A 13,498-nucleotide genomic window follows, 5' to 3' on the forward strand; every position below is an offset into this window, starting at 1 on the left:
GCTTTAATCCCTGTGGGGAAAGGAAAGGGCAGTCAGTTCTGTGTAGCTATCGGCAATTGCTTGACTCTGCCTGGCCCATGTGTTGGGACATGTTAGGTAAACAGCTCTGGTGTTAGTCTGTTGTCTTTCACGATATGAGAACGTTTTTGTGTCGAAAAAGGAGGGGTAGAGTTTCTAAATGTCCTATGAATAGGATGGGGAAAAGATGTCATAAGGAAGGGGGATACCGTGTGTCGCCCTTCGTCGTCCCACTTCTACTCCCCGAAGACCCCTCATCCAGTTGAGCCTCCCGCACTGGTCCACGCCCAGGAACTGGATCCAATAGCGATGGCTGTGTCCTGGCCACCTGGATTATAGATCCCCAGAGACTAGTAAATGAGACACCTTCAGGTTTCTCACAGGACTCCACTCTAGTAGATAAATGCCAGATCATAGGACTGTTCAATAAGAATCTTCGAGGTTGTCTATTTGCTTCTCCACCGCTGCGACCTGCTTGTTTATTGATCAGATCTTTTGATTGAGCTTCTCCATACTGGAATGTATTTCTTTCTTTAAATCCTGCAGTAAGTTCAGCAGGTCAGGTTTTGTGGTAGATGCATTCAGGAGTGGATGGATCTGAGCCTCTGTTGTAACCTTTTGCGTTTTTGTCTGGTCTGGTGTTGCCACCTTTAAAGATAAAATGTCTGAGGATTTGCCACTCTTGGGCTGCTTCACCATCCTGCCCACCAGCGTGATCCTGCTGAGGTGGTCCAGTTGTCTGGTGGTAAATTTCAATGAAGAAAACAGTAATTACAAAGTCCGCAAAGCCACGTTTTGGGCCTACGGTCAGATATTAGGAAGTGGAGAATAAATCACCCAGGTATGCTATATTGTTTAAAGAACCTGGACCAAATGAGGCAAGACTGCATCAACAGAGCAAGTTCAGGCTGAGTGTTACTGATTCATGAGGGGGTAATGGTCTTACTGGTGGGGCGGGCCAGAAATGAGCAACGGAATGGAGTGGTTGTGTTGACCCAAAGGGGGACCACAGGCTGAGACATTAATTACATTTTTCAGTGAGCCGTGAGCAAATCTGTGTTTCCAATGGGAGCCCTTTTCCTCCACCCCCACACCGTGCACGATCAAAGGCTCCGAGGGAAAGTTGGCAAGGCATGAGGAGGCGCTCCCAGCACAGCATCAGAAGAACCGCTGGCTACATTGAGTGCGCATGCAACTGCTGGCTTTCCAATGGAGCCAACCCGTAGGACGCTACTGGACACCAGCATGAGCCACTGGGACCAATTCAATGAGCTGACCCACTTCACAGGGTGGCTGCAGTGTGCGGAGCCCCATACATCTGGGTCTCGAGACCCTGCTGGCTGCCACCTGGGCCCACGAGTCTCGCAGTGCTTTCAGCCCGGGCCCAGGCCTCCAACGAGGCAGTGCATTTGGCAAAGGAGAAATGGTGGGTTCCCAATACTCCCCCCCCTACCCACCACTAGGGAAGCGGAACAGTCTTCAAGGGTTTCTGCTGGGCTTTATCATTCAACCTACTTGCCCTGGACTGGCACATCAATCAGAGCCCTTTCAGATTACACCTGCCATGTTTGTCGACAGGCCCCGCCCCTGCAATTTCATGGGTTTAATTGCTCGTGTCAGTCACTCTGCGTGCTATTTCATGTCCTTAAAGAAATGTGTCTGGGATGACCATAGATGAGGCATGCCTTCCTTTCCTGCTGTGTAATAAGCACACACGTATCTAATTTGGATAGTAACTGGGTTTCCAAAGGCTCCAGAACATTTCTGGAGATTGAATCACCAATGTTCCATTACTGACCCATCTGTATAATGATGCTACGTCAAAGGCATTCTCCTACGCACAGGGCAGGGTTCTTGTCCCAAAAAAGGACATGATATCAAATGTAGTAGCCATCCCTATTTCATATTACCAGAAATAATGTGGATACAAGTAAGTGTCTGATGGACACGCCGGTCCATAACAACATTCTGCAATCACTGCTCCACCTCCCATTGCCATTAAAGCAAAAGAAATGTACAAACGCAAGGGCACACTTTCTACGCAATCAGGAAACGACGCAGCTGTAACACAGGTGTTGTAGTTCCCACTTCAGCCTCCCACAGGGCTAAGGGTCACTTCATGAATCTTGGACCTTACACTGTAGTGGACAAGTGGACCGCCACATGTAGGTAAACAATCAGAGGGCGCCTACACGACACCTGGGCCCCTGGTGCAAGCCATTGATGTATTCTACCTATTTGTTATGTTCGTTTTTTATACTGTGCCAGGTCGCCACCATAGTAGTCTCAGAGAGTCTAGGCTTGTCTGAGACTTGGCGTATTGGGGTATCCAGTCCTTAGACTGCCGAAGGAGATAAGAGAAATGGAAAGAGGGTACACAGTGTCACAGACAAAAGAGGGAGAAATGGAGCAAAGGAGGAATCTTTTCTGGTAAAATGGGCGGGTGTCGCAGTAAAAAGGTGAGAGCATAAAAAGAAAAGAAAAACGAGAAAAACACTTGATACAGCATGGAAGTTTGTTTTTGAAGGTCTTACGCTCCTTTTTTACTCCCTATCGGCTATAATTGAGCGCCGTCCTCCCCCGGGTTCCATTATTATGTGGCGTGTTCCCGCAGGCAGAGTTTCAAGGAACTGCAATTTAGACAAAGACTAAGGGAGGTCCCCCTAAGCCTTTGGCGGCCTGCAAGGTCTATGCTATGCTATGATATTTTATTTGTAGCGCGCCCATACACAAAGTGATATAATGAAACAGAAATGGAATCTCTGGACCGTCCTGAATGAGATGGCGCCCAGAGACATCTCCAACAGCTCCACAAGATTAACTCAGAAATTGCTCCGGAGAGTCTCTCTGCCGGGTGACAACCCCCTATTTTGAGGCAAATTATTATTTTGAGGCAAATCAACTGAGTATTTTCAGGCAGCTTTCTGGGCCTGGCACGCTCCTGAGGTGTGTCTAATCTTTGATCTGCCCATCTCTTGATAGTTTATGAAGTCATGCAAGCTTTACTTGTTCCTTGTCTTGCGATCTGTGAGAAAAAGAATCTTAGCCCTCATCTGAGAAAGCAGGATCGCAGTAGTATTGCCAGAATGTCACTATCAGGTGGGCCTGCACGGTGTACAAGTAGTCCTAGTACAGGGGTCCCCATAAACTAGGGGGGCCTCTATTAATTTAATTGGAGTGTTTTTTTTGTGCTATGCTCCCATGACCTGCCAACATTTCAGCTTGAATCGATGATATGCATTTCATTGTAAATAACTATATTACAAGTGGTTCTCATTTTATCAACTGTGTAAGGATGAAAGGCAGAAAGGCTGCCTGAATTCAAACATAATCATACATCATCCCCCTCCATGCCCCCTGCTTCGGGAGTCGAGGAGGGAGAATATGATGTTGGTTTCCTTTTATACTAGTGAGATAGGTCATTTTATATTATGTTGAGTTTTCATTACAATGTTTTGTTTTAAATGTCTGATTTTCAAGATCCTTGGAAATCTGCTATAATACAGCAAGCAGCAACCCCCACTAAACACGCAAAAAAGAAAGATTAAACGGGGGGGCAGACTAGGAAATCTAACCTGTTAACTGGAGTAAACCCCCATGTTTTGACCTAACTTTCACATGAGGTCCTCTATTAGCAGGACACAGTAACTGTAGCCCAGGGTGAGCAGGCTAGTGAAAGGTGGGATTATTTAAATTAACTCCCATAAGCGCCAATCATTAACATAAGAGGATTCCCGCCTCACACACCAATATAACCATTACCTTGAAGGCCCTCACAATACTCAGGTACCTCCAGGAAGGCCGGATTGTGACTTTTGCTCCTAAGAAAGCAGTGGTTGAATTCCCACCGTCAATTATATATGCCCATATTTCTTTCCAGATATCCCATCTGTAGACCCTGGCGTTAGTGGTCATTCTAGGCTCGGGGGAGTGAATAGAGGGGCTTTATTTATTTATTTTATTTATTTATTTATTTATTTTATTTTATTTATATTGCGCACCTTGCCCAGAGGCTTGCGGGCGCATGTTTAGGAGGAAGTTACACGTTACAGAAAAGAGGTTACATGTTGCAGAAGATGTGATACAATAAACCGTTACAGATGATATTGACATAGCAAGTAACAACATAGTATCAGCCCCCCGTTACAGGAGAAGGGTAGGACTGTGAACAGTTACAGGTAGCAGGATAAGTATACATCTGATCCGTTTAAATTACAGCACTGTGTTTTCTTGGGGATGGTTTCTATATGCTTTGGCTCACCATGACATCATGGAAGGCTCACAGGTCTGACCACGGATGAGCCATACACAGGATTGCTGTTCTTAAGCACTTTGTGCACAAGCGTAGGGGTTTGGTAACCATGACCTAAATAAATGAGGAAACCCAAACATTTTAGAATTCTGCTCGCTTTTCAGGGAGGTGTTACAAAAATTGGCAGATTCGGATTTCTATCATACAACCCCTGCCAAAAGTTGTTGAGGGCCTGGGGAAGTAAGTAGAATGGCTTTGCCGCCTGTGTTTTCTTGGGCATGGCTTCAACATGAATCAGCTCAAAATGCAGTAATAATATTAATTTAGCATTTATATAGCGCTACGAACCCTCAGTTATCCGAGCGCTGCTTATTATTACCCACAGTGTGTGGTGCTCATTTATTGACCTCTGAAGGATGAAAGGCTGAGTTTGGCCCTGCCGGCCTGCGTTAGCAGCCTCTGCACAGATGTTAAAGCAATCGCTATGCTCACTGTGCTATGAGACCAGCTAAATACAATCCGGACATACCCTCTGGTGCAGCAAACAACTCTTCTACAGCTATCTCTCCTTCTGGCACTGCGCCCCATAGAATATAGTTGAGTCCCATGATAAATTTGGTCCATTTTACACAAAGCTCTTCCACCTTTCCCATCTCATGCCTATCCCTCACCCTCATCCCAAATATCTACCCGGCTTTGCTCCTCCCTACCACTAGTACATTTTCTCTCATACTCCTCCTTTGCCTCTCTGACAGGCAAAAGCGCTTCAATGACATGAACTATGGCAGTAGTCGCCATAGAAATGCAAGCTTACCTAACATAACATATGAATGCAGGTTTCACAAAGTTCTATGGAAATCGACATGTATGTGCACCTAATGAAATGGGACAAACCCTCTTAATTGGTCCCACTTCTCCTCCCCCGGCTATCCTAGTTATTCTCTCATTGTATTATGCCCCTTTTTTGGACCGTGCTTCATAGCTTGGTGGCTATGTTTGCACTATATAAATCCCATGTACGTGACGAGGTACATACAAAGACACATATGGAAATGTTTACTCTCATCTGCAGCACAACCGCCATTGGTGTGCAAAATAACGGACACGCGTAAAATAATAAAGCTTGAGATGCAGATAAACCCACTGTCTACTTTTCACATTCAACAACTTCATTTGCACTCTTGCTTCATAACATAGGGTGAAGCTCATCCTTCAAATCCTGTTCTTTAAGTTATGGCACATTGCAGTACATTGAATTCTTTGCTCCACTGGAGGACGTGAAGGCAAAAAAATCTATCCACACCAATTCTTGCTTCACGGAAGAGCTATCTGCCATACGTGCCAACAAACGCCTGGCACTAGCTAAATGGCAATCCGCGCCCAACCAGGCTACCCTGACAGAAGTAAAAAACATTTCATCTACCTACAAAAAGCAATATTTAAAGCCAAATTGGAATCCTTCAAACATAGAATCTCCTCAGCCAAATCCAAATCCAAGGACATGTTCTCGATCTTCAAAGATCTTGTCACCCCTTCCACCAGTCCAGATGAAATCACCAAGGACGAAGCTTGGTGTTCTAGCATACAGGCAGCTCTCCTTAACAAAGTCAAGCTTCTCCAAGATAAAATCCAATCTCAGTGCCAAACATTACCCAAACAGGACAGTCTGCCGCCGCCCATTTCCCCCAGTTACAGATCTCCTCCATCACATTAAACCTTCCACATGCAAAGGGGACATCTGCCCACCAGCCTTAATTAAAGAGTGCGCTGATGCGCTGATCCCGATTATCACAGCATTCATCAATGCATCCTTCTCCACAGGAATTGTAACACCCAGCATAAAAGAAGCATGGGTACGTCCCCTCATTAAGAAGCCCTCCCTAGAGCCGCCCTGCCCCAACAACTACTGACCCATTATCACAGTTCCCTTCCTCCTCAAAATCCTGGACAAAGCTGCCCATTCCCAAATCCAACACTACCTTAAAGCAAATGCCATCCTAAGCAAAAGACAATCAGGCTTCCGTCAAATCACCAATATAATGGATAAAGGCAAACCAGCCCGTTTGCTGCTCCTTGATCTCTCCACTGCGTCTGATCTTGTAGATCACAAAATCCTGACCTCACATCTTTCCAAAGCCGCCCACTTTTCAAAAAGAGCCACATCATGGATAACATCCTTCCTAGAGGGCAGAGCCATGAAGGTCTATTCCGAGTAGGCTAATGCAGCTCCCACCACCATCCACTGCGGAGTGCCACAAGGATCATGTACTGCACCTACACTCTACAACCTATTTACGATGCCTCTCTTCGATAAACTTGACTCGCTCGGCATAGCCTACATGAATTATGCTGACGATACACATGTACTCCCTCTCACTGGCTCTTACGACCAAGACGCAGTAGCTCTCCTTCAAATTTACACTACCATACAAACTTGGATGGCAGCCAATGGTCTCTGCTTGAATGGAGACAAAACTGAGATCATCCTCCTAGGTCCCAAGGAAATACTGCCTAAACGTAACCAAACATATGACAACTTTACTATCGACAACACTTGCATACCTGTCTCCACTTCAGTAAAAACTCTTGGAGTCTACTTAGACTCAACCCTTTCTATGATGCGACAGGTCAGCACCATCGCCTCTGCCTCTGCCCACACAACTAAACTCATAAATGCCCTAAAGATCCTCACCCTTACGCACAAAAGCATCAGTCTCGCAGCCCCTTCATACCTATCAGAAACCATTACAAATGACATCTCTACACGCCCAAAAAGAAGTAACCATGCCAATCAACTCCGAGTTCCACTCAACAAAAGAGCTAATGCGGGAGGCATAGGTTTCCCCTACATTGCACCTAAACTTTGGAATGCCCTACCTAACACTCTCAGAGCTGAATCCTCATTGCCCATCTTCCGCAAAACCCTCAAAACCACTCTTTTCAGATAGACTCAGCAGTCTCCACTATCTCCCAGCCTCCTGCCGCTCCACCCTGTTTGCTCACTCTCACTCTTTCCATCGCCATACCATGTAACTAAGTTTTCTATGCATTCTCTGTAACCTTTAAGCTTTTGTACTCCTTGTAACCAGCAAGTACCTTTGTAACAGCGCCACGATGCCTCAGGGCTGATGAGCGCTCTAAATGTTAATAAATAAATAAAATAAATAAAAATGTTATGAATATAGGGGTTCAAGTTTTACGATGCAATGGCTGCATTATGATTGGAGCTTGGTTTGATGTCCCTACTGGGACTGGCTAATTGTAAGCGTGGGACTCTATACTGAAGATAATGAAAGCACCTCAGTGCCCCTAAAGGCTCCTGAGCTAAAAATGCATGCTGATCTCTAGTAAAGGGTTTGGGAGCTGTCAACGAGGGTTCCATGTCATTTCTCGCCTGCCTTTTAATCCCCAGGCTTTTTAACGTGCACATTCCATCGAATGTGCTCATGGTTTTTTTTTTGGGGGGGGGGTACCCCACCAAACCCCCCTCCCACACTTATTTTTTGCCATTGCCCACCCGCCCAAACCCTTATCTGCCCTTTCCCACCCCCCTAAAAGAATTCAATGAGCATATTCGATGGAATGTGCACTTCGAAAAGCCTGGGGATGAAAAGGCAGGCGATGAAAGGACGTCGTACCTCAACAAGAAGGTGTTTGCGTGTATCGGCTGAGAACCCGAATGGTCTGAAGATCGGCACATTTTAAAACAGCAATATGTGAAAAAGGAATATGACTGGGGTAGGAACTACGCTCATTCGCTACTTTGAAACGCTATAGGGTAAACAGGTTTGAAGCATAATTTGGCGTGGCCCTCAAAATAGCTAAGAAGATTCATATTATTGTTGAGATTGGGACAATCGCCTACGTTAGCGGTTATAAGTAAATTTAAGTGTATCAACCGTTCAGAACGAAAAGAAATGCACCATGTGCATTTACTGCGCATTCGGCAGTGACGAAAATGCTGAATCCTGTCCCCAGCTCCCCTTGTATGGCAAAATGGGATTCGGGGGCCGCGGGGGTGTCCCCTGCAGGCATAGTAAGGAAAGCGGAAATTAAAAAAAACATTTGGAAAAAAAGACGAGAAAGGACCCTTGAATGGAAGTCCCTACCGTCTTTAGCGATAGGAAACTCCTGTTGCAGGGAGACGGGCGAGACGATGCTCCGGAGCAAAGGTAGGTCCACAGAGAAACGGTAAGTAGGGATAGAAGGGTTGTGGGTATGGGTAATGCGGGACACTGTGGTCTATGTGATCACCACGTGCCTCTGTTTTCGGATTCGGTATATTCGTCCTCAGAATTACATAGATCCAATTTAGGAGAATCCATATGAGGAAAGAGAGTTTGCTGGATATGTAATGGTGATATGGTGCTGGAAACCAATAGGCACGTGTTGAGTGAGGGCTGGGAAACTCATACATGAACCAACTGGGATCTCTAGTACTTGAGTATGGCTCCATAAATTCAGAGGAATTCTGGGAGTATTGTAAAAATACCAGTAGCACATCTGTGCGTATTCCCGTTTAGTATAGGGAATGTCATTGCTTGGATGCTAAAGGGCTTCTGAGAAGGAGAATAAAAGTGGATCACAGGACTCTTAGAAAAGAATGGCAGCATGTATGTGTGAAACTGTAATTGCACTTAACTTACGGGTAGAAACTGACAACCCCAACTGGAAGTTCATTTTCAGGGTTTTTAAATCATCTTGAAATGTTTACTTAGTTTTAAAATATGTACAGAATTGTTTGATTTTAAGCACATTAATTGATTTGTCATATTTATTGGACTCTTAAGGATGTTAAACTTTTTAAATGATGCATTTGTATGGTTAATTGTATGAAATGTGAAGGGTTCTTTGAACTGAAACCCTTTATTATTAAGTAAAAAAATCAAAATGCAATGCGATGTTAGCCTAACAGCCAAGACTTGTTATTATTTCAAACCAAAAATGGGACAGCTTGAGATTGTGTCCAATGTGTTGGTCTACTTCCATGACTCAGATACCCCACAGAGAATGAGTGATAGTCAAATGCTTGCGGTCATATTTTGATGCAGGAGTACAGCTTGTTTTTATGCATAGAATGCATAAAATATGCAGTCTCCCAACAATGTTTATCATGTTTGCATTCAAACCAGGAAATGTGCAACCCAACAGACCAGACAAAGCATGTGTGATACGTTCGGGCAGACTTCTACCAGGTAAGATATGTTCTTCTGCTGATGTCTGTGACTGGAAAACATAGAGCATCTTTTTGTTTATGTACTGTTAATGAGGATTTCGTTGCTTATAACTTTAAGTGAATATGTCATATACTAATAACCATACCGAAATATTTCACATTTTTTTTAAATTATATTTAACTGGTACATACAAACATTATCTTTTTGCTTTAATTCTGAGGAACCTTCATCTGCGGACCCTGTACACCTTTTCCTCAACCCTTGAGGGACTCCCACCTGCCTAGCCCATTCTCCCTACTCCAACAGGTGTTACTGCAGTTCCAATTCAAAATAGCCAGGATACCCCCTACTATTTGGCCTCTCCCTGTCCTGGGGATGGCCTAAAGTCTACGACATATCTCTATGCCTCCCGCGGGGACTTCCTAGGTGACCCAGTAGGGTTGTCTGATTGTCCTGGTGCCCTTTTCCTCCAGATGACCATCTCTCAACCTTTTTCCTCTCTCTCTTGTCCATACACCTGTCTTCTCTCCTCATCACCCCCTCTCCGTCTTTCTGCATCTCTCGTCTCTCTATATCTCTCCTCTCCTGATCGAATTGCTCCATCACCCTTCTCCTGTCTCCACCCCCCCAACACTGTCTTGAACTCTCCCCTCTCGGAACACACCATTGCCTGGTCTTATCTCCCCCCACCAACCTTCTCCTGTCTCCATCCTCTAGCCCCCTCCTGATCTATCCCCTCTCTCTACACTTCATTTCCTGGCCGTATATCTATCCTTCCTTCTGTCTCTACTCTCTAGCTCCCACCCAACCTGACCTGTTTCCCTGCAAATCTCACTCCCTAACAACACTACCCTTCTTCTGCTCTTCCTCGCCCTCCTTCCTCTAATTTCCTTCTGCCTTTTCTCTCTCGTATTTCTAACCCGCTTTCTACACTCTTTTTAAAATTACCTCCAACCACTCTCCCGCTCACACCAGATTGGTACCCCTTTCTCACCAGCAGCATCTTGCCATCACTCTCTGCAAAGCCTCCAAAGTCTTCTCTAAGTCAGCCTCCAGCTGCTCTAAACTGCTCTATGGTTTTCGGTTCACCTTCACCTACTCTCTGAGCTCACCAACACACCTCTCAGTGTCAACTAACTGCGGATTTGTATAGCCCTCCCCTTCTTGTCTAGAAGATTCCCTCTGCTCCCATTGGTTACTTGAGTCAGCTGCTTCCTTGGGTCATTGTCTATCTGAGCGTTCCTTTTGTGGGCTGGGCTTCCCCTGGAAGGGCTCATAAGGACCTTTAACCATGCCCCCTTCAAGGCCTCAATCTATGTGATCACTGTGGTCTTCCCTTCTCCTCCTGGATCAATTAAGTCCTTTCCTACAAACGTTTAGGGGAGTGCTCCCTGGTCTCCCCCAGATGTGTGCAGCTCACTGTGGTTTCCTGCTCTGCTGACTCTGCCCCACTGTTCTCCTGTAGCCAGTTTGGGTTTCGTGGGGTAGGTGTTTGTTCTCACATTCAGCTTCTGAATGGGGAATCCTTGTCCATTTCCATTTAGGTTACCAGACCGTTCCTCTTGTACAAAGATGGGTCATGTCCATTTTTCCGAGTCCCATCGTGGTACTTGTCTTTATTTATTTTTTTGAGGTGCTCCATCCCAAGAACTATTATCCTTCGCAGGTGTCTGAAGAGTTTGATGCATGTTGGTCACTGTAGTTTCTTTTGAACCATCTGAAAGAGTAGAAAAGGACCTGGCCAGCGAGAAACTGATAGGCATCTGGAAGGAGACAGAGGCACCAATGTGCATGTGCGGCTCCATGCAATATCGGTGAGCCAGGGACAGGGAGATGGCTCAACTCCTCCACACCACCTCTCAGGTAGGTCTGGCTCTGCCCTGGTATGTCACCTACCCCAGGTTGATATGAGTACTTGGCCACCCATGACAATGCCAAATCCATGACCCTGTCACAAATATTTTAAAAACTTAAGTTGACCGTTCTTGAGTCATAACTTGCTGTGCTACATAGATTTAATAGCACAGACCTTACATACACTTTTTGTTTTTAATTTAAAATTTAAAAAATACTTTTATTATCATAAGAACCTGGTTCTGTGTTCGTAATACAGTATTTAAGACAGAGCATATATAGTTTAAATATGTTTATATGGCATAGGAGCTCCAGGAAACCACGCAAGTGGCAACAGTGCACGGTATAAGAACCTTTAACATAACACAACATAGTAAATCTTGATTTTTATCCAGTTTGTCTTGCCAAATGCCAACGTTTTTTTACCCATGTGTAAACATTCAACATTTGTTTCACTCCCACTGTCGCTTCTTCAGGAGAGTTTAGTGTTTTCTTGAACTTTGTTTATACAGAACCCCTTGCTGCTTTTTATGGCTGCTTCAGGAGAATTTATAAGGTCCTTAATGATGTAGTGAACTGGTCCTTGAAATATCCTTAAAGTTGGACTCAAATTGTGACTTCCACTCTTTAAAGTCTTCTTTTGTTAGGACCTCCTAACATTCGGCAAATGGATATTTTCAAGCAAGGGTGTTTTTTTAATGTTTCCTAGGTGTTGGTATATATAACTGTACCTTTTTAGTGCATTGTGTGACAATATACACTGGTATCAAATGATTTGCTAAGGTATTGAATATTCAGTACTATGAGGGGAGACAGCTAAGGGGCAACACATTTGTCTTGGAAGCAAGACAACGCAGCGCAACACAGGTTGTAATCCCGATCCCACTCTTAGAAACCAATCTCTAGTGTTGAGCGCATTATAAAAGAACAATTATAATTATAATTCATTCATACTATTCAGAGGATTCTAGACAAAAAAATCTGCAATCATTTGAATAGCGTTCTGCTCTTTTAAGTATATGTTTTGAGTGCCTTACAATTCAACTTTGTTCAGAGTGTTCCCTTAAAAACAAAAGGGCCCCTCCAACGAGGCCTCACCGATGCATCTGGCCCTCCCCTGCATCTTTCAGAGCATTGCCATGCCCAGAACACCCGCCAGTGATGTGACTGATCACATGATCCAACGAGGATTTTATCCGTTTTCTGTTTGGCCGACAACTACCTGCATACCTTCCTGCTTTAGGACCTAGCTGGTACTGGAAGGATTTGTGCCTGGGGTGCCCCTCCATCCCTTCAATGCTACCTCTAACCCTCCCCTGCGCCCTCCAGTGCTGTTGCTGTGCTTGGAAGACCCACCGGTCACGTCACTGATCCCATGCTCCCTTTTACCCTTTAACTTCCCCCTCTATGTGAGTCCTCACCCTGCGTGTCCATTGAACAGGGACGTGTAATAACAGGATTAATATATACAACTAGCCTCTCATAAAAATAATGAGTCATCCATTTCAGTGGTTAGTCCGTTTGAAAGAACTCACCCAACAAGGGGATAATTCTACTGCGTAACTCAGCGGATAGGGATTCAGCATTAGTAGGTGACCATCTAAGCTTGCGTTGGTTAATGGTGGAGCGGATGCTTGGTCGAAGATCCACACAGCCACTGTTCCAGATGCTAACATTCGGTGTCGTAATGAATGGGCCATGATCGCTTTCACCCGTTTGGATGATAGAAGGATTTTTCAGTAGGCACGAGGGAAGGATTTGTGATGAAATTTAGACTAACTCCAGCTCAGTATCTGAGAAGTGGCAGAGTTTCTCAGATGTAAGAGAATATGGGTTGGGAAATCTGGATCAAGGGTGAGATCAGGATTATGTACATTTGGAGCCATGGGCACAGAGTTGACTCTTATCATGGGTGTATAGGCACCAGTATCATTGTTAGAAACAGGATGTACTTGCAGCTGAGGGACGTTTATAGGGTCCCTTGATCACCACTATGCTACTTCTATAATAGGCGTCAATCACAATTTGTTTTAATGACATGATTACAAGATTGCCAGGATGCGGGAAAATGTCCCTCTGAAAGTGGGGTTATGAAATAAGGTAGTGGCCATGGGTTTGGCATTCGCAGATCAAGAACTGGCTAGGGCTGTGACCACTGGCCCCTATTCAAAAAGAGTGCCTGCTGAGGATTCTGCTT

This window comes from Ambystoma mexicanum, chromosome 4p (genome assembly GCF_040938575.1).
Source record: "Ambystoma mexicanum isolate Mex_15411 chromosome 4p, UKY_AmexF1_1, whole genome shotgun sequence".
Classification (NCBI taxonomy): Eukaryota; Metazoa; Chordata; class Amphibia; order Caudata; family Ambystomatidae; genus Ambystoma; species Ambystoma mexicanum.